This window comes from Giraffa tippelskirchi, chromosome 6 (genome assembly GCF_054371585.1).
Source record: "Giraffa tippelskirchi isolate mGirTip1 chromosome 6, T2T-mGirTip1v1.2.pri, whole genome shotgun sequence".
Classification (NCBI taxonomy): domain Eukaryota; kingdom Metazoa; phylum Chordata; class Mammalia; order Artiodactyla; family Giraffidae; genus Giraffa; species Giraffa tippelskirchi.
In genome coordinates this window covers 162,885,440-162,910,084 of record NC_137280.1, presented here as the reverse complement: position 1 = coordinate 162,910,084, position 24,645 = coordinate 162,885,440, and the positions used below count along the sequence as shown (strand labels likewise).

General features: G+C 39.3%; 1 long non-coding RNA gene across 1 annotated transcript in view; it reads left to right on the top strand.

Annotated features, from left to right (window-relative positions):
• Positions 1-12,725, top strand: part of LOC145509596 (uncharacterized) — a 150,892-nt gene extending 138,167 nt beyond the window's left edge. The window contains exons 2-3 of the long non-coding RNA XR_014056229.1: positions 3,947-4,028; positions 12,219-12,725. This is a non-coding gene — a long non-coding RNA (uncharacterized LOC145509596). The remainder of the gene's footprint in view (positions 1-3,946; positions 4,029-12,218) is intronic.
• The last annotated feature ends 11,920 nt before the right edge of the window (positions 12,726-24,645 follow it).

Here is a 24,645-nt window from a genome sequence, read left to right as displayed (position 1 = left end):
ATTCTCCTCCCCTGGGGCCAGGAGACCAGATCAACAGCCATCTCCTGGGGGAAGACCTGTGGGGATTCTGGGGTTGGAGTTTGGAGGACTTCAGCTGCTCTGAGAGCTGAGAGGTTGTGTCTGTGACTTCTTGTCACTTCTGATTCCCACAGCCCAGGGACAGGATGTCTGAGCATAGCACATTGGATCCCTCTACTCTTACTGAAGTCCCTCAGAAAGAAGCTGAACATTACTTCCAGGAGGGCAGCTGGAAGACAAAGGCATGCTTGGTACAAGAAATGGGAGGAGGGGGGAGCCAAAGAATTCAGCATCCTCGGTCTTTTCAGCACAAAAAGTGAACGCAAGCTTACAGATTGAGGGGTGTTTAGTCTCTTGTCAAAGTTTCATGCTGCTTTTGCCTGACAGAGCCAAACGACCTCTCTCTACTAAGCTGTTCATCTGTATGTGGTAATGAAGAGCCCAGGCTACCATGGATTCAGTAGACTTGGATTGTCTTGACTCTGCTTTTTACCAGCTGCATGACTTTTGGGCAACTTAACATCTCTGGGCTTGTTTGCTCATTTGTAAAGTGGGCTAAAATTAGTACCTTCATAATGTTGTTATAATGACAATTAAATGAGACTATGCAGGGAAAACACCTAGTCTAATACCTGGTACAGAGCAGATATTCTAAAACTATTCAGTTCAGTTCAGTTGCTCAGTCGTGTCTGACTCTTTGCAACCCCATGGACTGCACCACGCCAGGCTTCCCTGTCTATCACCAACTCCCAGAGCTTGCTCAAACTCATGTCCATTGACTCAGTGATGCCAACCAACCATCTCATCTTCTGTTGTCCCCTTCTCCTCCTGCCTTCAATATTTCCCAACATCAATATCTTTTCCAGGGAGTCAGTTCTTCGCATCAGGTGGCCAAAGTATTGGAGTTTCAGCTTCAGCATCAGTCCTTCCAATGAATATTCAGGTCTGATTTCCTTTAGAATGCACTGGTTTGATCTCCTTACAGTCCAAGGGACTCTCAAAAGTCTTCTCTAACACCACAGTTCAAAAACATCAATTCTTTGGCACTCAGCTTTCTTTATGGTCCAACTATCACATTCATTTGCAAAAGGCAAAGGAAAAAAGGAAAGATATATCCATTTGAATGTAGAATTCCAAAGAATAGCAAGGAGATATAAGAAAGCCTTCCTCAGTGATCAATGCAAAGAAATAGAGGAAAACAATAGAATGGGAAAGACTAGAGATCTCCTCAAGAAAATTAGAGATACCAAGGGAATATTTCATGTAAAGATGGGCACAATAAAGGACAGAAATGGCATGGACCTAACAGAAGCAGAAGATATTAAGAAGAGGTGGCAAGAATACTCAGAAGAACTACACAAAAAAGATCTTCATGACCCAGACAATCATGATGGTGTGATCACTCACCTAGAGCCAGACATCCTGGAACGTGAAGTTAAGTGGGCCTTAGGAGCCATCACTATGAACAAAGCTAGTGGAGGTGATGGAATTCCAGTAGAGCTATTTAAAATCCTAAAAGATGATGCTGTGAAAGTGCTGCACTCAATATGCCAGCAAATTTGGAAAACTCAGCAGTGGCCACAGGACTGGAAAAGGTCAGTTTTCATTCCAATCCCAAAGAAAGGCAATGCCAAAGAATGCTCAAACTACTGCACAATTGCACTCACCTCACATGCTAGTAAAGTAATGCTCAAAATTCTCTAAGCTAGGCTTCAACAGTACATGAGCCATGAACATCCAGATGTTCAAGCTGGTTTTAGAAAAGGCAGGGGAACCAGAGATCAAATTGTCAACATCCATTGGATCATCGAAAAAGCAAGAGACTTCCAGAAAAACATCTACTTCTGCTTTATTGACTACGCCAAAGCCTTTGACTGTGTGGATCACAACAAACTGTGGGAAATTCTTCAAGAGATGTGAATACCAGACCCCCTGACCTACCTCCTGAGAAATCTGTATGCAGGTCAGGAAGCAACAGTTAGAACTGGACATGGAACAACAGACTGGATCCAAATCGGGAAAGAATTCGTCAAGGCTGTATGTTGTCACCCTGCTTATTTAACTTATATGCAGAGCACATCATGAGAAATGTCGGGCTGGATGTGGCATAAGCTGGAATCAAGATTGCCAGGAGAAATATCAATAACCTCAGATATGCAGATGACACCACCCTTATGAGAGAAAGTGAAGAAGAACTAAAGAGCCTCTTGATGAAAGTGAAAGAGGAGAGTGAAAAAGTTGGCTTAAAACTCCACATTCAGAAAATGAAGATCATTCCATCACTTCATGGCAATTCGATGGGGAAACAATGGAAACAGTGAGAGACTTTATTTTTTCGGGCTCCAAAATCACTGCTGATGGTGACTGCAGCCATGAAATTAGAAGACGCTTGCTCCTTGGAAGAAAAGTTATGACCAACCTAGACAGCATATTAAAAAGCAGAGACATTACTTTGCCAACAAAGGTCCGTCTAGTTGAAGCTATGGTTTTTCCAGTGGTCGTGTATGGATGTGAGAGTTGGACCATAAAGAAGGCTGAGCGCTGAATAATTGATGCTTTCTGTGACCCTGGAGAAGAGTCTTGAGAGTCCCTTGGACTGCAAGGAGATCCAACCAGTCCATCCTAAAGGAGATCAGTCCTGAATATTCATGGGAAGGTCTGATCCTGAAGCTGAAACTTCAATACTTTGGCCACCTGATGGGAAGAACTGACTCATTTGAAAAGCCCCTGATGCTGGGAAAGATTGAAGGTGGGAGGAGAAGGGGATGACAGAGGATGAGATGGTTGGATGGCATCACTGACTCTATGGACATGAGTTTGAGTAGGCTCCAGGAGTTGGTGATGGTCAGGGAGGCCTGGCATAGCGCAGTCCATGGGGTCGCAAAGAGTCGGACATGACTGAGTGAACCGAACTGAACTCACATTCATACATGGCTACTGGAAAAACCATAGCTTTGACTAAATGGACTATTATGTAATCTTAATTTTATTGTGGCTGCTATTATTGTTTCTGCCTGAGTTTGAATCCTGGCTTTGCCACTTACGAGCTATGTGACTTTGGGCCTGTTGCCTAACCACTCTCTGCTTTAGTTTTCTCATCTGTACAATGGATATAATAACATTACCTATCTTATAGGCTTGTTATGAGGATTAAATATACTTAATAGCTGTAAGTCCTTGGAAGAATGCCTGGCACATAGAAAATGCTATAAATGTGCTGGTTAAAGAATTAAGTTATGCTATTATTACACTAATCAAATTAAAGAGAAATTTCCCTTCTCTTCCTTTTCCTTAGAAACCCCAAAGCAAGAATTTAAATTCAATAAAATATGCTTTTCAAGATTGTGAAAACAACCAGTTAACTATATTTGAACTGAAAAATCAGACCGGATTACTTTATAAATCTTAGAACTACTTCATTAATGAAACATTTTCTGAATATTACATTTAATTCAGAGTTGAGATATTCATAAATTTTAACCTATGTCTTAAAACTTCCCCTGCATAAAGCTTGCAGGCAAACCTCCAGGCCATCAAAAGATTTGCCTCAGCAAAATCTCAAATAATAATAAAAAGGGACATTGGACTGTGAGAACTGACTACATATGCTGAAAACTGAATTATGTAAATTGATACTCAAGCTTCCAGAAGGAATGCCACAATATTCACAGATAAAAACGCCATCCTTTACCTTTGTGAAGGGTCTGTGAACTGTCGATTAATTCAGGGGGATGCTAGCTCCCTCTATGACTGGAGGGGGGCGGTGGGTAGCTGGTGGAGTGTAGTTAAGGAGGTTGCTTAGGTGGGGTTCTTATGGAAGGGGATCCTCATCTTTCTTTGGGTCACCCACTTCTTGAGGGTCTCATGTAATCAGTGGATCATCTTCCCTGAACAATACAACTTTTCTTCACCTTTATTTTTCCCACAGTGATATTCAAAGACTTCATGGGTCCCAGGCTGAGAACTCCTGGTTGAATGGGCTCCAAACTTTGAAACAGTTCAGAACCTAGGTAAGCAATGGGACTCTTCTGAGATCTCTGTAACTTTTTATTATCCCTATGAAAGTGAAAGTGTTAGTCGCTCAGTTATGTCTGTCTCTTTGAGATGCTATGGACTAGAACCTGCCAGGTTCCTTGTCCATGGAGTTCTCTAGGCCAGAATACTGGAGTATGTCTCCATTCCCTTCTCCAGGGGATCTTCCCAACCCAGGAATCGAACCCAGGTCTCCTGCATTGCAGGCGGATTCTTTACTGACTGAGCTACCAGGGAAGCCTACCTATAAAAGTGGGCACAGTCACTCTTGCATGGCAACACCCACGCTTCCTTGGGGGTAGACAGGTAGGTCTTGGGCAGTTGCATGTTTGCACACAAGCATAGGAAACTATACCACCACTTCTGTGCACCTGAAATGACCCCGTTTTGTCCTTTGAGGGAGAAATTTTTCTTTTTTGGCTCGTAGAGGAAAAGTTGAAACTTAGAAAGTGTTAAGTGGTATATCCAAAACTACATAGCTAGACCTGGTGCCTAACTCTTTTTTCCTCTATGGGGGAGAGGACAGTTTCTTCTCCATTCCTTGAAATGTTGTTTGAAGATCTCACCCAGGTGAAAAAAGGAGTTTCCTATCAATGGAATTAATTACTTACGATAAAATAATTTTGAGGGGGAGAGTAATGTAGTACTGTAGCATTGTCTTCTGTCTTGTTTGAACGTAGAATTTTATTTTTGCAACCTTTCATTCTACTGGTTAGGAATAATAACAATCCAAACTTGCATTTATTTGATAATTTTCTTTTAAGGAACTCATGGAACGCTATCTCTGACAATTCTAAAATGCTTTTGTAACTTAAAAGTATCTTGTAAATGTTGAAGTTAAATCATCATATTTCCCAAAGAATTTTCTTGACTTTTTCTACAAAAGAAAAATTTGTTTCATTTGTGTTAAATCAATTAGTCAAATCATCAGTTAACACATATTGGGCATCCACTGTGTGCCAGGATTTGTTCTAATGGGCTGGTTGGACGGTTGGGTGAGTTGATTAAAGAAAAAATTGAAAAAAATTCAATTCTGTCTTATCAAATTTCAGATTAAGTTGGCTTTATGAACAGCAAGACTCCAAATATAGGGTATGCTAGGAATTGCAGAAATTGGAATAATAGCTAATATTTGAGGACCACCATGCTGGTGATTATCAGTTTGTCCTTTAGATCCATTTCTGCACTTCTCTGCTCTGCCGTATTCTTAGGGGGGTGTGTGGGGGTGGGGATGGTGGAAGGGAAGATGGGAATGCTGATCTCTATGTTTTAGCTCTCCCGGCATCCCTTGCCTCTGGCTTCTGATTGTGTTTGACTAGTGGCAGATCATCAGGAAACCAGAGGGTGGGAGGGGAAGGAACCCACGGTGCTTATCATCCTTCTCTAACTCCCTTCTCATGGTGTGGCAGGGTTCAGCTCCTCTTCTGCTTTGCCTCTGCTGGAGGTTGCCTGTTTCACAGCGACAGCTCTCTCCAGGTGGTATGCGTCACATTGTGCAACTGTAATACTGTTTTGACTGACCTATCGGGCCTAGGGCTGGTACTGGCTTCCCACTGTTGCTAGTCCCTGGATGCCCTGCCACTCCTTATTGGTTCTTTTAGCTCTGCCCACACCCCTGTAAATAGTCCTTTATTTTGAATGTGCCATCTGTTTCCTTTAGCATCCTGACTGATCCTGCCAATTAGCCTGTGCCAAGCACTACACTACAACTTCAACATGGATTATCTCATGTAATACGTTCCCGCCCTGTGTGGTAGCTTCTAATATTACTCTTATTTATTTATTTGTTTATTTTAAACTGATCAATAAAAGATTTAAACAGTAACTTGCCCAAGGCCAGGATTCAAACCCAGGCAGTCTGATTCCAGAGCCCATCCTCTAAACCATGATGCTGTGTGTCCCTGGTCAGGTCTTCTGGGAGACTGATTCTGAAAGGAAGATGTGCAGGGCAGGCAGAATTTGGGGAGCAGAGCTCGTGAGATGAACACTTGGGGGGGGGTGGTGGTGAAGGAAGCAGGATTGGGGAGAAAGAGAAGTTGAACTGCTGTGCAGGAGAAACAAAAGCCTAATCTAAGCCCAGGAGAAGCTCTGGAGCTGGGAAGGCTTCCAATTTGAGGCCAGGGCACTAGGCTTTTACACCCAGGGATTGCCTGTCACTCAGTGCAAGGTTTTAACCTTGGGCCCTCCTGGGCCAAGGCAAGTCCAGAAGAGTGACTCTGTTAAGAGAGAGTGCTGACTCTCCCAGAAGCTGTGGAATGAGGGTCTAGTCCTGGAGGGCGGGTCTGGGCAGTATGCCACAGCATACACTCCACTGTTGGAAATACACATGGAGGTCATGAGTTAGCAGCTTGCTCAAATCATGTGTGACCTTTGAAAACTTTATGAGACACGTGTATATAGTTGATTTCCCTAGCATGCGTGTCTGTGTGTGAGTGACTATAATGTGATCATTTGATGCTGTTGAAAAACCCTGAAGCAGGAGTCAAGAGATCTGGATTCTAACTTCTGCTCTGCAGCTGACTACGAACCTTTGTTCAATTCACTGACCGCTTCTGGATTCCAGTTTCCTTATTCATCAGCTGAGGAATTTCAATGAGAGAGTCTCTAAGGCTACTTTTAGCTGTGAAGTTCTCTGCTTCTATTAAATTATTAGCTTTCTAAAAGCCAGAAATAACAAAAATAAACATGTTGGAATGCTTTTAAAGTAATGCTGGAGACTATTTGTTGAAACCTCCAGTTAGTGATTTTCTCAAGCTTTCTCAATAAATCATGATGAATATTATGAAAACTCACACAACCCCAGTATCACCCAGTGGTCTCTGAAGAGCAGAGATGCCCCTCTGCTCACTGGAATGTCTGTATTTGGTATATGTGAGATTTTAGAACACTAGGCACTTCTCATTCTTTCTGAGCATAGCTCATACAGATATTTTAAGAGTAGTTTTGAAATTGCTTCTGCAGGGTCATTGTTAAAATTTGAACACACATGATCTTAATTTGGATAGACCTATATTTTTCAAAGTGAGAAGGAATAGAAAACGGCCTTAGCTTAAGTTGGTAAAAATAAAACTGATTCTCAAGATATAGAAAGATGAGAGAAACGCACAGGTAAACAAACAAAAACTAGATAACAGAAAAGAGAATGAAGGTACTGATGATAGCATTATGAAAAAATATTTGAATAAGTACTCAACATTGTGAACTTCAATTAAAAATAATATAAATATATCTTACCAAGAGAGGGAAGGCTTAAGTACAGAACCAAGCAAATATAGAAATCCTTTAAGATTGATTTTCCTGAGCCGTGGCAAACAATTCAATGAAAATGGAAAATAACTATTATTGTCAGTCATGTATGGCCCTGCCTGTATGATTTCCCAATGTAAGGCTTATGGTCAAAGCTGCTTGAACCATAAATAAATAAATAGACATACCTTCACTCTGGCTTCCTTCCCTGCCTCTTGTTAAACCCTATCAGCAACTGTAGAGGGCCAAAGAAGCAATTTCAATAAATATTTCATTACATGGGAGCCCATTTGCTGGCATTTCAAATAAATAACTACATTTTCTCACTCAGTGGACACTAGAAGGGGAAACTCTCCAGTTTCCATTTTCAGACTTTCTTGTACTTTCTAAGGCGGTCAGTCATTTTCGTTTTCCAGTATACACCTCGATTATTTATTGGAGGAAAATGTTTTAAACCAGGAAAAGAGAAAAAAAAATCCAACCAAATAATTTATCGAAGACTGTCGCCTGGCAGATTAATCCCTACCACTTGGCCAGAGCTCATTCCAGAGTGATCAGACTGGTCAAGCTTAAATTGTATGTCCGCAAGAAGTTGCATAAATAACCCCAAAACTGTGAACCTCTTTGTACTTGGTCATCTCCATGACCTTCAGAGAAAATGTCAGAAAAGTAGTAAGAGAAAATATAGCTTGAGATGCTCTAGTTACTGTATTTTCTAATAAATAATAGGCTTTTTGGCTCCTTTCATCTAAACTCGTTTATCAGTTAAGACTTACATGCTTCTCGGTAAGTGAGTAAAAATACTGCCCTTTACCTTTATTTCCATGGGTAACCTGGAAATACAATTAAATGTATTCCAAATCAAGCTGAGGAACTATATTTAGGGCCGGGGTTAACTTTCTTAAGTAATATACTTATTTTATTTTCTTAACTGTATTCATTTGAACATTGCCTTTAGAATATACTGTGGTTCTTTCTTAATTGTTCCCTTAATAAAGAGACTGTGAGAAGGTTCAAAGGGATGGTTTTATGAAAATTCTACCCTCCATCTTGCCTATTCAAAGGACTGGCCTTGATTTACAGCTACAGAGAAACAATAGCTGTTCTAGTTAGAGATTATGTCTGGCACATTTTGCCCAGCACTTTCAGCTCAAGACTGAAGTCGTATTCTCAATTTACCTCCCGCCATCCTCCAGTCTTCAATTCTAACTGGAGACATCACCAATATTTAAGTCTTCTACACCAGAAATTATGAAGTTATCTTAATTCTTCTTTCTAATTCTCTCTAGTTAATATGTTATGTGCTGTTTATTCTTTTTCCTTTTTCATGAAAAATATTGCTGGATTTAGAAAGAGACCTGGAATTCTAGTGTCCCAACTCTGGCACTTACTAATTATGAGGCCCAGGAAATTACTAATTTTTAGTGTCTTCCTCTGCGAAATGGGGACTAATAATCTGTTTTGCTGATATCACAGATGTTTTTATGATGACATGAGTTAGTGTAAATTCTATATTATCCCAATTTATCTGGTAGAGAGAAGCAGGGGTAACCTAATGAGATTGCTGCCTTCTTTTAGGGGCCAGAACAAAAAACTGCTACTTTTTTGAGCACCATCTACTCCCAGACATTAGAAGTTTTAGGATGACTAGCTTCTTGTCACTTACTGCATATACCTAACTCTGATCCTGAGGAGTAAACCCTATAAAAGATGTCCATCAAATCTCTTAGTCCTATGGACTGAGAGAAAAGGCACACTGCACTTTGTACCATTGCTGCTAAACTTTCTAGGCTGCGGCTGAATGCAGCTGTTCCAAAGTGCCCACACTTCTTCAAGTGACCACAGAGACTAAGTTCACCCTTCTTCACATCCCTGTTTTCCTCGCCTGCCTAGCAGACCCCTCCTTTTGAACATCCCACACTAACATCACACCTGACGTGCCTAAAACTGGAGTTAATACGTCCTCCTCCCACACAGTCTCTCTCCAGTGTCTCCATCTGAAAGAATCGATTGAACCCCACTCCCCTTCACTAACCTGCCCAAGGCAGCAAGCTGGGGTAGGCTTTCTGCTTACCAGTATCTAATTAAGCACTGAAGCCTCTTACGTCTATCTCATAAACATCTTTTAATTCTATTCATTTTCCTTCCTCTTGATCGCCATATCCCCTGTCTCGGGGCATCGTCATCCTTTACCTGAATTACTGCCCCAGCTTCCTAAATGGTTTCCTAGCCTCTACTCACTCTTTGCCTCTCTCCATTCTGTGCTTACACTTCTAGCCAGAGTCAGCATTCTAAAATGCAGAGCTTACCATGTCATAGCCTTGGCTAAAATGTTCTGAATGATTTTCCCTTGCCTTCAAGATACTGGCCGAATCCCACGAATTCTATAAGGGCAAATTTCTGCCATTGCCTTCAGCTTCCCTCTCCCAACTCATACCATGTATGAACAGCTTATAAACTGAAGTAATCACTCTCAGTTCTAAGAATGTACCTTGAGTACCTTCATAACTTTGCATATGCTATTCCTCGTCACTCAGACCACTTTATCCTCTCTTTGCCTGGCCAATTCTCAGTCATTCTTTGAATTTCTGTTTAGATATTTCTTCTTTTGAAAAGCTTTCCCTTTTTCCTAAGTTCTGAGCACACCTGTTTGTTTCTGCTATCATAACACTCACCATATTGTTTGGCATTTGTCTGTTTACCCAACTATGTCTCTACTAACATTCTACCAAGGTGGGGATTTTGACTGGCGTGTTCACAACTTATTCCAGGTACTTGGCACAGAGCCTCACATGTAGAAAACTCAAGTATTTGTTGAATAAATTCATGAATAAGAGAAATGTCATCTTTGTTTATTTTCTCAGACTAGTAGAGTGATATGGTTAAAAAACTCTACCAACTACTATCAGTCCCATATTTCAGTTTTACTTTCCATTGCATGATTATGGATGCATCACCTCTCTGTGAAATAAAATAATACATGTCTCAGATTACTTCAAGATTGTTTTTTATACTGGGGAGATAAATCCCATGAAAGGTCACTGTAAAATGTACCATTCGCTACTAATAAAAATACATCGTTTTCAAATGCATGTTTTCATTGGCATGTGCACATGTATATTAACCATCTTAGGCCTAGTATTTGAATTTAGTCATTTAAACAATTCTGTACTGTGTATATAAGTTAGCTATTGCTGCGTAACAACCTGCTCCAAAACGGAATGGATTAAAACAACAACTGTTTATTTGGTTCGTGATTCTATGGGTTGGCAGTTAAGCCTGGAGTCAGCTGGGCAGTTGGTCTTCACTGGGCTCTGTGGCCAGGTGTTGGGTTATCAGGGGGCTGGCTGGACCAGGATGATTTTAGCTGTTCCGTGTGTCCTTTCTTCCTCCAGCAGGTCAGTGTGGACTTGTTCGTGGTGGAGGTAAGGTGCCGTGAGGGTCGTAAGAAGAACATAGGACTCCTTGAGATTTAGTCTTGAGAATGACACAGTTGGTTACATTATTATTAGATAGCAAATCCAAAGTGAACCCACATTAAATAAGTAGGGAATCTCGCCGAAGACATCAAGAGTGAAAACCAGGAGGGAAAATAATTGTGGCCATTTTGCAAACCATCTATCATATTCCATCAGCATCTTCATTTAATTATTTACCAAGTCACAAACCTGACCATGTTCCTTTATCTAAAATTCTTTAGTGACTCTTCACTGTCTTCTTTCACCACTTCCTCTATAGCAGGCACTGACTATTCTAAACACTATATATTATCCCTATGAGGGAGGTACTATTATTATCTTCTTACAGATAAGGAAACTGGGCCACTGTGAAGTTAAGAAACTTGTCCAAGTTCACTCAGCTAGAAATCTGGTTTTAGAATCAGGATCTGGAGCTCGTAGTTTAACCTCTAGTGTCTCCTTGCCCCTTAAGACTCAGTACAGTTTGATCTGTTCCCCTGTATAGCTTAACATTTCATATAGTCAGTTATCTATTTCAACATCTGATGCCCCTATTTCAATATCTGTTTTAATATCTGAGTTAGGAGCAACTCAAGAGCATGAATCATGGCTTGCCTCTGTAGTCACAGAATGTAGCACAGAATCACGTTTCTGTTGCCCCTTTCCATACCTAGATGCTTCTTTTGCACCGTTAAAAAATCTCTGCTTCTTAGATGAAAAAAATCAGAGCAAAGACTATTAGTCCTCACAGCATCTCCAAGAAAGAAGTGACGAGTGGGAAGCTCTATCTCATTTTGCAAACAGGAAATTTAGGCATGTGGAGATGAAATCACCCAGTGTTGTGCCAGGATTCTTTTTTTGGTTTTCCGATTCCTAGTTTTGTGTTCTATCTACCAAAAAGTGCTATTTGTCTATGAACTGCAGCTGATGGTTGCTTAATTTCCCCCAGAACAAAAGTTAAAAAACATAACAATTAAATTCAATCACCCAAGAGGATGCCTTCTTTCATTGTAAAGTTTTGAGGGAACAAACTTTTGGGGAAACTTTTTTTCCCTGGGGTATAGTGCTTTCTTCTCTTTCAGCAGAATATATTGTGTCTGATGGAGCAAAAAATTGTTTTTAAGAAACCCTGCGCCAATCTGTCTGCCCCAGCTCAGACACATGCTCACACAGAAAATTAAATTCACAGAAATGAGAGAAAATCAGGAGAACCAAAGGAGCATGTCTTCTGTTTCCCAGAATCATTCTCTAGTGTATTTAGTGGCCTGTTGGGTGACAGGGTGATGAGGGGAAAGCATTGGTTGAATGCAACTAATTTTTCATGTCTTTTTGCTTATTTCATTGAAGTGCCATGAAAAAAGTAAAATGCACTATGCGCATTTTACCTACATGGTTTTAATCTATAAGAAGCTTTGTTAGAACTTAGAGACAGTTAAAACAGTTCTGTTTTTTTTTTTTCCCCAGCTCGAGTTTTATTACTACCATTTGCTTCATTAACAGCCGTAACTTCTTGGGTGTGAAGCTTGCTTGAAATGGTAACTACTTACAGAAAGTGGAGGAAAGAGAAATAAAAGAAGAGGCTTAAGGAATTGTGCCGCTGAAACACATGCATGGCGATGAGAATCAATTGGACGTTCTCTCTGATCATATGACTATTTTTTCGCAAAGATTTCTGGCATTTGATTTAAATTCCATTATTTCATAAGTAATCATCTTTAAATCTCCTTTTATTCATCTATTGTGTTGGCCAAAAATTTCGTTTGGGGTTTTCCACAAGGTAGTACAGAAAAGCCCGAACAAACTTTTTGGCCAACTCAATATCATCCGCATATCATTTTGACTTAGGTAGCATTTTTATTCATATAAAAATGTGTTTTGTGCTTTTGCTTCATAGTGACTTCCCAATTTTACAGGCTTCCTCTGTCTTCTGTCTCTCTAAACCTCAGTTGCCAATAAAACGATGCATTTGAATACTTGGTTCTAAGCTTTGTAAAAAGAGGGAGCTTGGCATGTCTTACAAACCACGTACTTCATAAAGGTCAGATGAGGATAGCGAAGACGGTCCTGCAGATGCTGACCTTTCCGAGGAACCTATTCTCCTTGAAATGATTGTATTTGCCTTAGTAACTCAAAAAACAAACAAACAAAAAAAGCTCCTTTTTTCTATATCTCAAGAAGGGCAAAACACCTTCCAGATTTTGTTATTTTCGACTCTCGAATAAAGAGTTTGACTGAGGCACTCAGAAGCCAAGTCCCTTCGGTCACTGAGCACAATCGCGAAGTTGCATATGAACTGGCAATTAAACTCGCCAGCTCCTCAACATGTCTCAGATTCTTCCCCCCGATCTCTTCTCACCTCTATTCTCAGAGTGGCTGGTTTGTTATGAAACTCATTCTTTTTAGGCCAAGTTTCCTTTGAACAGGGTGCAAAGGCATATGATCCTGTGGATTAGAAGTGGGTTGTCATCAAAATGATATAGCTCTGTTCTTCTCCGTTCCTTTCTTGGAAGGGCTGAGAACAGACTTGCGAAGAGAAAAACTTGTTGGCGTTTGGGAGCTGCCAGGTTTTAGAGAGCCCAATTATGTCTTTTTTGAACTAGCATTTCTTTAATAGAGTTTAATTTAAAAATGTTTTTTTTTCTTCATTTTTGACATTTCTTGTAGTTTTTTAATTTGAAAGGATGGGGATATGTTTACTTGTGGGGAAAGGGAAGACAGATTGTGCCTGAGTAAGCAGGGTCAGCTGGCCAATTGTGATGAAGCTGGAGTGGCCATCACGTGGCCCCCTAAACTCCAGAAAGTGCCCTCTTATTGATCTTGTCCCCCCAAATTTCCCCATGGCTTGTGCCTTTGCTTTAAATCATTTTTGATCCACTAAAGCACTCATCTTGTTTGTGGCTCAGCATCTATTGCATCTCCTTCTTGATAGAAATACCGGCAGGTTTCCTACGAAAGTCCGCCTCCTCCATTTTGGAGGAGTTGATTCCACCTGAGTTTCAGGACTGTGCTGACGAGTCTAAGTCCAGTCTCCTGACCAGGGAAACTGGGTCCCTTGTGGGCACATAGCCCAGTTGAAGAGATATGGAGAGACTTTTGCTGGATTAATTTTTTTTTTTTTTTTTAAGAGAAGACTTCTAGTTTTCACAGGTGCTATTAGACTCGTGATCGCTTTTCCACTGGAGTTTTTGGTGAGAGTGTGTGGGGTATGTGACCACAGACGTCATTTTCTTTCATAAAAGTCTGGAACTGAGGAGATTGCTGAATTAAGCCTGAGTATAGAGCTGAACATGTGACAGAGAGACAGCAGGAAACTGGGCCTTTGGTAACATCCCTTGACCACTGGCTCACCTGAACTCAGAGCTATCCAGTATGCATGTTGCCACTTGTAGCCACCTGATTATCATCTATTTGGATTTAATCATAAACATTGCTGCCTTTTGAACTCCAAAGGGTGTGTGGGGTTAGCAGAAGCTGCCAGCTTGCCCTCTTGCATTACCCCATCCTGCTTCTTCTCTGCCACTTGGTTGATCCTGAAGAAATGCCATCTCAGAGTCTTCTTCCTGGGGAACCCAAAGCATGACAGGGGTAGCTCCTTTTGGACAAAAAAATCCTAGCTGATTTTTCTGTAGGCTCACCACAGAATGAACCAAACCCAATACATTTATTATATTTCACTTGTGTACCATTTTTCTGGGAATTCATCTGTTAGGTTTTGTTCCAAGAGCCACTAGTCAACTTAGGAAATTGAGTTATCCCAGAAGGGGGGTAGGTGGGAAAGGAAGTCAAGATGACCACTATCTTCTACAATCTCTAATCAAATTTATGTTTTATTTTTGACATATCTATGAACTTATAAAGAATCTGCCTACAATGTTGGAGACTCAGGTTCGATCCCTGGGTCAGGAAGATCCCCTGGAGAAGGGAATGGCTACCCACTTCCAGTATTCTTGCCTGGAGAATCCCATGGACAGAAGAGCCTGGTGGGCTACAGTCCATGGGGTCACAAAGAGTCAGACACTGAGCGACTAACACTTTCATTTTCATATACTCATGAAAATATCACCATGATTAAAACAGTGAAAATATTCTTCGGTCCCCAAAGCTTCCTCGTGATCCTTTGTAATTCCTCCCTTCCACCTCTTCACCTCTACCCAGTTCCCCATGCAATCACTGATTTGCTTTTTGTCAGTATAGATTTGTTTCTATAGTATAGAATTTTATGTAAATGGAATTATAAAGCACGTGTTCTTTGGTTTGCCTTTTTTTTACTCAGAATATTTTGAGATTCATGTGTGGAGCCTTCATCAACAGTTAATTCCTTTTGCTGATGGATAGTTTTCTATCTTATGCATATATAATAACTTGCTTGTTCATTTATTTGTTGATGGACACTTGAGTGTTTTCAGTTTTTGTCTGTAATAAATAAGGCTACTAAGATCATTCAAGTCTTTGTATTGACATATGCTTTCATTTCTCTTGGCTAAGTACTTAGGAATGGAATGGTTGGATTAAGTGGTAGGTGTATGTTTAACTTTTTAAGAAACTGCCAAATTGTTTTCCAGAATGGTTGTCATCTTACATCCTATGAGCAGTGTGTAAAATCTCCAGTTCCTTTAATCTTTGCCAATCCAAGTGTTAGCCTCTCTATAGGTATACAGTAGTAAATTGTGGTTCTCAATTTTAATTTTTAACTAGGCATTTCTCTAGTGACTAATAATGCTAAGCATTCTTTCATCTGATTGCTTGCTATCTACGTATTGCCTTGGTTGTCTTTTCATTCTCTTCTTATAATAGTACCAAAGAGTGACGTTTTAAATTTTCCTTAGGTCCAATTTTTAAATTTTTTATTTTATGGATCATGCTTTTGGCGTTCTAACTAAGAATTTTTTGCATAACTCAAGGCCACAAAGCATTTCTCCATTGTTTTCTTCTAGAAGTTTTATAGTTTTAGGTGTGCTACATTTAGGTCTGTATCCATTTATTGTTAATTTTTTATATGATCCATTTTGAGTTAATTCACATATATGGTGAAAGATATGGATTAAAATTATTTTTTTTTTGCATATGGATATTCAAGTGTTCCAGCGCCATGTGTTGAAATCACTCATCTAATTTTAAAATATGGAGCACATAATTCCAGTATAGTCCATATACTATCTCAGCATAATCACTCCTATTGCTTGTTAAAAATGCAAATTCCTAGGTCTCACACTAGCCCTTTTGGATTGAAATCTTATGGCAAATATCCTAGGTGATTCTTGTGGATACTAAACTTTGGCAGTAACTGGCATAATGCCATTATTATTCATTAACACTTCCCTCCAAGTCAGTACTGTCTCTGTCAGAGCCCAGAAAGAATATAATTTAGAAAATTTTAGTCTCTATAGAATGGAATTAAACCAGAATGGTTTATATTGTTTATTTTTAATACAGAAGACTTTAAACATATATAAAAGTAGGTTGAATAGTATGAGTTTCCATGTACTCACCATTCAATTTTAGCTATAATCAATATTAAACATTGCTTTTTTAAAAAAGAAGAAAATACAGGTGAATTTTTGCTATGTATGGAAAAACTTCCAAGCTTAAAAAGCATTGGGGAAAAACCAAAAGTAGAAAAGAATAGAATGAGCAACTACAAAAAAAATCAAAGATCAATATATTTGCCATAATTGATATTAAAATCTCTATACATCTAAAAAATCTTAAGTGATTTTAAAGATACACATAATGTAGGAAATATTTTTGAATAGAACAGGTGATTTTTAATCTGTAAAGACATAAAATGATTTAAAAATGACTAAAAAAACCACACTGATAAATGGATAAAAGGGCAAAGGACAAAATATTCTATTGAGATTATACTGAGAGAATGTTATGCAGCCAGTAAAATTATCTTTAAAAATAATTTTTATGATGGAGAATGCTTATGATATGGTGAGAAAAGCTAAATATAAAATTATATGTTTTTATATGTCTTCATGTATTTAAAACAAGGCTTAGGGAAGAACGAGAGCAAGCATGCGCTTGCATGTTTTTTTAAGTTAACTCCAACGAACATGTATGTATCACAGATGTAATCAGAACAGAAAAAAAGTATTTTTTAAGAAAACGAAAGGGACATTTTCTTGGCAAAATCAGAGATGGGCACAGATACAAATAGGCAAAAAGAAGCACAGGGAGGGCTGGAGGCTGGTTTTATGCAGTGTTGCCTTAGATGAAAAAGTGGAGGTAATGGTTTCCTCTTTTGCAAGTTTTACCAGTGGATGAAGACTGCCTCACATGAGTGGTGCAGATTGTGGAGACTGGTAGAGGTGGACTGGTTGTATGGGCATGCCACAGTCTGTTTTCCTGATCAGGCCCTTAGAGCAACTTTCCTTGATTCTGGGAGCAGGGTGTGGAAGAAATAAGTTAAAGCCATAACAGCCCTTTCTACTTGTCCAAAGCCGCCCAACAGATCACATGTCTGTTTGTTCATAGACTCTGAAGTGTCACTTTGTATCATTTCTCTTCTGCAGTTCAGAAACTCAGTCTAAAATATTTCACTAAATTAGAAACCCACTCATCTCTTTTGAGTTTGTACTTCTGAACTGACACTGAACTCTGACACTTTAGATCACACTACAGTTAGAACAATGTAACTTTTTGTTTTGGAAAAGAATGGCTTTAGAAGTCTGATAAATGGGTCCTGCCTGTTTTGGAAATCAAGCAGCACTTGTAGACTCCAGTCCTAAATGTTATGTAATTGTGAATAAATAAAAGTTAAGGAAACAGAAATAATACATAATATACATCTCAGATCATATACATTCAGAAATAATAAAAATGTGTCTGTCCCTTTAAAATTCTATATTGGGAATTGCATCAAGAATTGCAAACAAAGGGTATTAAAAGATACAGACAGACTGTGGTTCAAGGATAATATATTTATTAATCTAAAAGAAGTAAATTGGAACGTCAAGTAAAGCTGGTGAGGTCTCCAAAGCACTACAGAGTTTTCCAGAAGAAATTTTATGCGCTTGTTCTTTAGATGGTTCTATAATTTGATAGTTCCAGCTAGTTTAGATTAACATTGTCATGCAGTCTGCTGTGATCAGCTGTCATCAAAAACAACTGATGACTAAAATCACTGTCATCAAAACAACTATTGAGTATTCAAAGTATTCAGAACATATCTCATAAAATAAAATGAAATAAATTTGCGTAAAAGAGATTTTTCTCAGGTTTGTCAGGAAAATAAAGCAGAATGATAATGAACTATAAAAAGGAGGCAACTACTCCAAAATATAGGACACCTTAAGGAATTTAAAAAATAGATTTAAGAATTGATTCACGTTATTTTCACTACTTATGTGGAGTCTCTTTTTAAAATCAAAAATTGAAACATAGTATGGGTGATTATGATTTTACTTAAAGGAAGAACAGAAACTAAAAATTTGAAATAAGAACAAGATCAGGCAAATACTGGTTCATTGCCTCATGTGCTAAAATATATACTACTAGATTTCTGACTTGAAATACACATTAGATTTATTTACTATATGTTTTAGGGTAAAGTGTGCTTAAAAAGTGGAATCAAAAACAAGACTAAAAATTAGAGTTATCTATAGAACAAAAGCTCTGGATCCCAATTTACCTGCAAAAGTGAATTCGCATCCAAATTTTCATACCTGAGGATCTTAAACCTTGTCATACACTTTCTACTTTATTTAAGAGTTTCATAATAAACAGCATGTATTAAGTATCATAAATGTGTAAAACATATTCTGCAATGTCTATCTTTGTGGAGGAGTGTTGTCAGGACAATATATAAATAGAATTTTGAGACTGTTTTTGATGGTGTACTTAACAAGATGTGTTAGATTTTTACACTTAGTTGGCCAGATCCACAATATTTAGCTCCTATTACTTTAGTAAATTTTGTACTCTCTCAGGTTCTAAACTATAATGAACACTATGGCTGAAAACTCCTTATTTGATACTCAAGGGAATGCAGGCCAATTATCAGTATCATGAGACATTATTTTAGAAAATATGGACAATTCTGTACCAGTAAGTTTGATTTGCCTGGTAATGTGGGCTTAAAAATTGTCTAATATGTGCTTAGTTTCCTAGTGAATTCCAAAATTACTACTCCTATATCCATTTCCAGAAATGATCTACAGAAATACATTTCCCAACCTTCAACCAAGCTGTCCTTCTTAGAAAAATTCCCTGGACTCAGTTCAAAGGTACTACCTTTCATTTAAAATCAAGAACCACTTTTTGAATGCCCACTTCATGTCAGCTACTGTATTAAGCACTGGAATAAAAAAAAGAAAAAGATGAGCATGGTATGGTTTCCACTCCTCAATGCACTGTTTTATGTATGGCAGCATGCAAATACATTATCCTATTTCATCCTCGCTGGAACTCCACAAGATAGATATGATTTCCCCCATTTTACAGGTGATAAAACTGCAACAGAAATATCTCTTACCCGGGATCACACTTTCAGTTGAGCCAAGATGATAACCCCAGCTATTTTTAAACTCCTGGCTCTTTCCTCTATTATTCAATATAGCATACGTTTTCCTAATGTTTTTCAGTCAAGATAAACCACGTAACTATTTGAATGTAGAAATCCCTCTTGTCCAAAGTAAGAATTTCATTACCTTGCCTAAATTTCACTGGCCATTTCAATACCATAGGAGCAGGAAATTATTCAATTCAGGAGAAAGAAAATTCATGCACCTGTGGATTTCATCTTTTGTGCCAGATGAATAGGTGAGGTTGGATTTGATTTACTCCATGACTAAACTCTAAAATTGGGATTTAAAATGGATATGTAATCTCACCGTGATTCCATTTCTCCTGTAATGCTGTCTAATGGTTATGCAAGTCTCAGAAATATATTTAAAGTCATAACATGTCCTTTTATCCAATAACATCAAACTGAGATCTTTTTTGTTCACTTTTGCTGGACCTCTAACCTTTAAAGGTGAGTCAGGCAGCTGCAGAAAACCTGATCTTATTTTCTGCCCCCGGCAAGACTTTTTCAAGTTCATCTTTTTTCCCTTCTCTCAAAATCTGATGAAAAATGAAATGTCAGGAAAACAAGCTCTCGGGCTAAAAAACTTGTGTCTGTCTCTGTGACAGATGTCAGTTTGAAAGGTTTCAGGTCACCTGTCAGAAGTGTGCCAGTGTGGTCTGCACTCACATCGACTTGACCTCACACCAACACTGAGTTCTGCTTTTAAAAATATCCTTGAAAAAGAATGAGATGATTTGAAGTCATTGCCTTTTCCTCTATCTGTTAACTCTGATTAATGAGACAAAGAAAGGGGAGAGAGGGAGAGAGAGGGAGGAGGAGAAAGAGAGAGACTTTTAAAAGGACAGTTTGACCTTTGGGTGCCCCTGGCAGTGAAGCAATCAGCATTCTTGTAATCCAAACACAGATGCCTGGAGCTAAACAAATCCTATACTTGTGAACAAGAATTCAGTTTGCTGTCAAAATATAGTGAGGATCAGCATAGTGCTTCTTTCAACAGAATATCATGAATTAAAGTTTAAATGTTTGTGATTAATAAAGAAGAGTAATATTGAGCAACACAATAGCTCAATGTTGGCTCAATTTAGTAACAAATACTTTCATCAAAAAATTATGTGTTTTGAATTCCTGTATTCTAATTCTATATCCTGGTTGTCACTCCCTTATATTTTATGCCAGAAACTCCACTGATGCTATAGTACAAGTTAGTAGTTTTGTAATGACTAATTAATGGGGTTGAACTCTGTGCTTTTTTTGGATTAGTTATACAATGTTTGAATTATTTATCACAATGATTAAAAAATGTTAAATGTTTCTTTCTTTTTTATTTTCGTGAAATTTTGCCATAGCCTGGGAAACTTAAGTATAGGGGGAAAAAAGATTTTGTTTCAATTTGGGAGGACTCAGGGCTTTGTCTTGTAACCAAGAAGATAAAAGATAATAGTTTCAAAGGCATGTTTGTCAAATCTACCACTGTAAACAAGAGGCTGGATCAGAAGGGATGAGAAAGTGCATGCAATATAACCCCACAAACTTTAATAGCACCGTAGAGATGTTAAGTTTTATTTCCTTTTGCTTAACTTTTAAGCATACAACACTTCCCTGCTTTCCAGTGGGCCCAGCCTTGATGTGAAGTTGTGGTTATGTTCCCTGTGTCTGTGAGCATACATACCTACAGCAATTTGGGACAATAATTTTGTGTATGAAAAACTCAGGGGAGAAAAAAGAAACCTAGAAAGCTGGAACACAATTAGTTAGCTTGAAATAGAGGTGGAAAGTTGATTCTCGGCAATAATTTGCGTGAAATTTTTTTCCCTTCTGCAGCCATGATTTAGACCAGAGCTTCTCAGACCTGATGTACCTTTGAATCTCCTAGATCTTGTTAACAGGAGATTCTGATCTGGTAGGTCAGAGAGGGGCTTGGCCATCTGCATTCCTAACAGATTCCTAGGGGATGAAGATCTTGCTGGGTCGGGACCTCACACTGAGTGTTTTTAGGCTCCTACTTCTCAACAAAACTGTCAAATATCTCAAGTTTCTCAAGTTCAGGTGCTTATCTTTAAAAAAAAAAAAAAACAACAAAAACCCTTTCTGACATTTTTTTTTCCGGGTTGATGATCTTTTCCTGTGTGTCTGTAACTTGATATCATTTTAGGAATTTGAAATTTCAGTATAACAGTAGCTTCATCATTTTGAATGACTCTACTGTATTACCAAAATAAAGTACAAAGGTGCTAACAATGTCAGGTTTTCTCAACTCTGCTCTTAAATCATTATTTTTTCTCCAAAATATCATATGACATCCCTTATATGTGGAACTGAGTTAGACAGTGCTGTGGTCCATGTGATCAGTTTGGCTAGTTTTCTGTGATTGTGGTTTTCAGTCTGTCTGCCCTCTGATGGATAAGAATAAGAGATTTATGGAAGCTTTCTGATGGGAGAGACTGACTGAGGGGAAAGCTGGGTCTTGTTCTGATGGGCAGGGCCATGCTCAGTAAATCTTTAATCCTATTTTCTGTTGATGGCTGGGGCTGTGTTTCCTCCCTGTTGTATGACCTGAGGCCAAACTATGGTGGAGGTAATGAAGCTAATGGTGACCTCCTTCAGAAGGTCCCATGCATGCACTGCTGCATTCAGTGCCCCCAACACTGCAGCAGGCCACCACTGACCCACAGTGCCACCAGAGACTCTTGGACACTCACAGGCATGTCTGGGTCAGTCTCTTGTGGGGTCACTGCTCTTTTCTCCTGGGTCCTAGTGCACACAAGGTTCTGTTTGTGCCCTCCAAGAGTCTGTTTCCCAGTCCTGTGTAAGTTCTGGCGGCTCTATGGTGGGGTTAATGGCGACCTCCTCCGAGAGGGCTTATGCCATACCCAGGTCTGCTGCACCCAGAACCCCTGCCCCTGCAGCAGGCCACTGCTGACCCGTACCTCCTCAGGAGACACTCAAACACAGTTCTGGCTCAAGTCTCTGTGGGGTCTCTGGGTCCTGGTGTGCACAAGGTATGTTTGAGCCCTCTGAGCATCTTTGGCGGGCATGAGGTTTGATTCTCAATGTGATTTTGCCCTTCCTACCGTCTTGCTGGGGCTTCTTCCCAACCAAGGTCTGTCTAGTCAAAGCTATGGTTTTTCCAGTAGTCATGTATGGATTTGAGAGTTGGACTGTAAAGAAAGCTGAGCACTGAAGAATTGATGCTTTTGAACTGTGGTGTTGGAGAAGACTCTTGAGAGTCCCTTGGACTGCAAGGAGATCTGACCAGTCCATCCTAAAGGAAATCAGTCCTAAATATTCATTGGAAGGATTGATGCTAAAGCTGAACTCTAATACTTTGGCCACCTGATGAAAAGAACTGATTCACTGGAAAAGACCTTGATGCTGGGAAAGATTGAAGGCAGGAGCAGGGGATGGTAGAGGATGACATGGTTGGATGGCATCACTGACTTGATGGATATGAGTTTGAGTAGGCTCCGGGAGTTGGTGATGGACAGGGAAGCCTGGCGTGCTACAGTCCATGGGGTCTCAAAGAGTCGGACACGACTGAGTGACTAAATTGACTAATATGTGGAATATGGAAAGAAATAATACAAATGAACTTACAAAACAAAACCAGACTCACAGTCTTAGAGAATGAGCTTATGGTTGCTGGGGAGAAGGATGGGGGAAGGGATAGTTAGGGAGTTTGGGATGTACATGTACACATTGCTATATTTAAAACAGAAAACCAGCAAGGACCTTCTGTACAGCACATGGAACTCTGCTTAATGTTATGTGGCAGCCTAGATGGGCTGGTGGAGTTTGGGGGAGAATGGATACATGTTTATGGATGGCTGAGTCCCTTTGCTGTTCACCTAAAAGTATCACAACATTCTTAGTCGGCTATACCCCAGTAAAAAATAAAAAGTTTAAAAAAATTCGTTTTCCTCTAGATCATGGTCTTGTGGAGAGCATTTTGTGACCTACTAGGTAATTTCATGAATACTGACTGACATCTCTTCCCTGGGATCTAACAATCAGACTGTTCGTAATCAGAAAGTTGGAGGTCTCTATATGAAGTGCTTTGGACTAAGAAGCATTCAGAGAAAAAACAGTTAAACACAAGAGTAGTCAGAATTATCAGCAGTGTTTAGACCCAGATAACCACAAACATCCTGGAATTTACTTAACCATGTCTGATTTCCCAGTGAGTCATGTTTACATCTCTAGATGTTAGTTTACTTTCCCTTCATTTTTTTCTTGATCACTCATGCAGTGGAAAACGGAAACGAAATCTTCCATGGCAGATAACGTGCCAAGACTTGTGCCAGCTCTGGGTTCCCACTACTGATGGGGAGAGATCTGGATATCAGTCAAACAAAGCTGTACCAGTTTTCTCATGCTCATTATATATTTATACTATGGACCGTCTTGTGACATTAGGCAGCTGCTTGAGCAGGAAGCTAATATCAAATAAGAGAGTGCCAGATGTAGCTTTACCAAGATAAAATGCACCATATTTAATGCTCAGTTTTCATTCTCTGTGTTAGATGTACACGTGATTGCTGAGATTTTTTTTTCATATCAGTGTATTCATAACTGTGTATTCCACTACAAGTTATTTTTATTCTCATTAAAGATTCTTACTCTCTTTTGCTGTCAAATGCTGAGAGCATTTACACAAGTGAAAAATATTGGGTATTTTTCTCAAAAGGCACACATACTTTCTGTGCAGCCCATTGCTACCTTCTATTAGGAGAAGCAAACATGAAGTGGTTGCCTATCACATAGTCAGGCTTTAAGGACTACTGTCTCATACTTTCATGAAAGCCTTTATTTCATGTTGTTAACTTCTTCTGGTGAGTCAGCCAGACAACTCTGAGTGCCCGATTATAGATTGGAACCAGAAATACAGATCCATTATTGCTATCACATAGACTCTCAATAGCATTACTCTGATTAAACCTTCTCCTGCAAGAAAACGGTTTCACTCTTTTTGATGAATATTGGTGGAGGAAGAAATGGGGGACACAACCATTGTGAAAACAGATTTTTTTTCTGACTGAAATTAATAATTCTGAGCAGTACTGAAATTAATTACTCTGTGGTTATAAGTAGGCAGCGGATTTATGGTAAATGACAGAGTGTTTGCAAATTTTCCTGACTACTCGATTAGAAAACGCACAAGTGGAGGCGTCAGCCGAGCATGCATTATTTAAGTGGTTGGTGTCTGGCGACAATCTGGAAACTGCAATTGTTGTGGTTGCCGTAGGAAAATTCGCACTTTCTGGGAGAAATTCTTTCACCTTTGTGTGCCCACAGCATGGATCTCTCCTCGTGGCAGCTGTAGGAAACACAGGAACTCCATGACCTGGAAAATGTGGGACA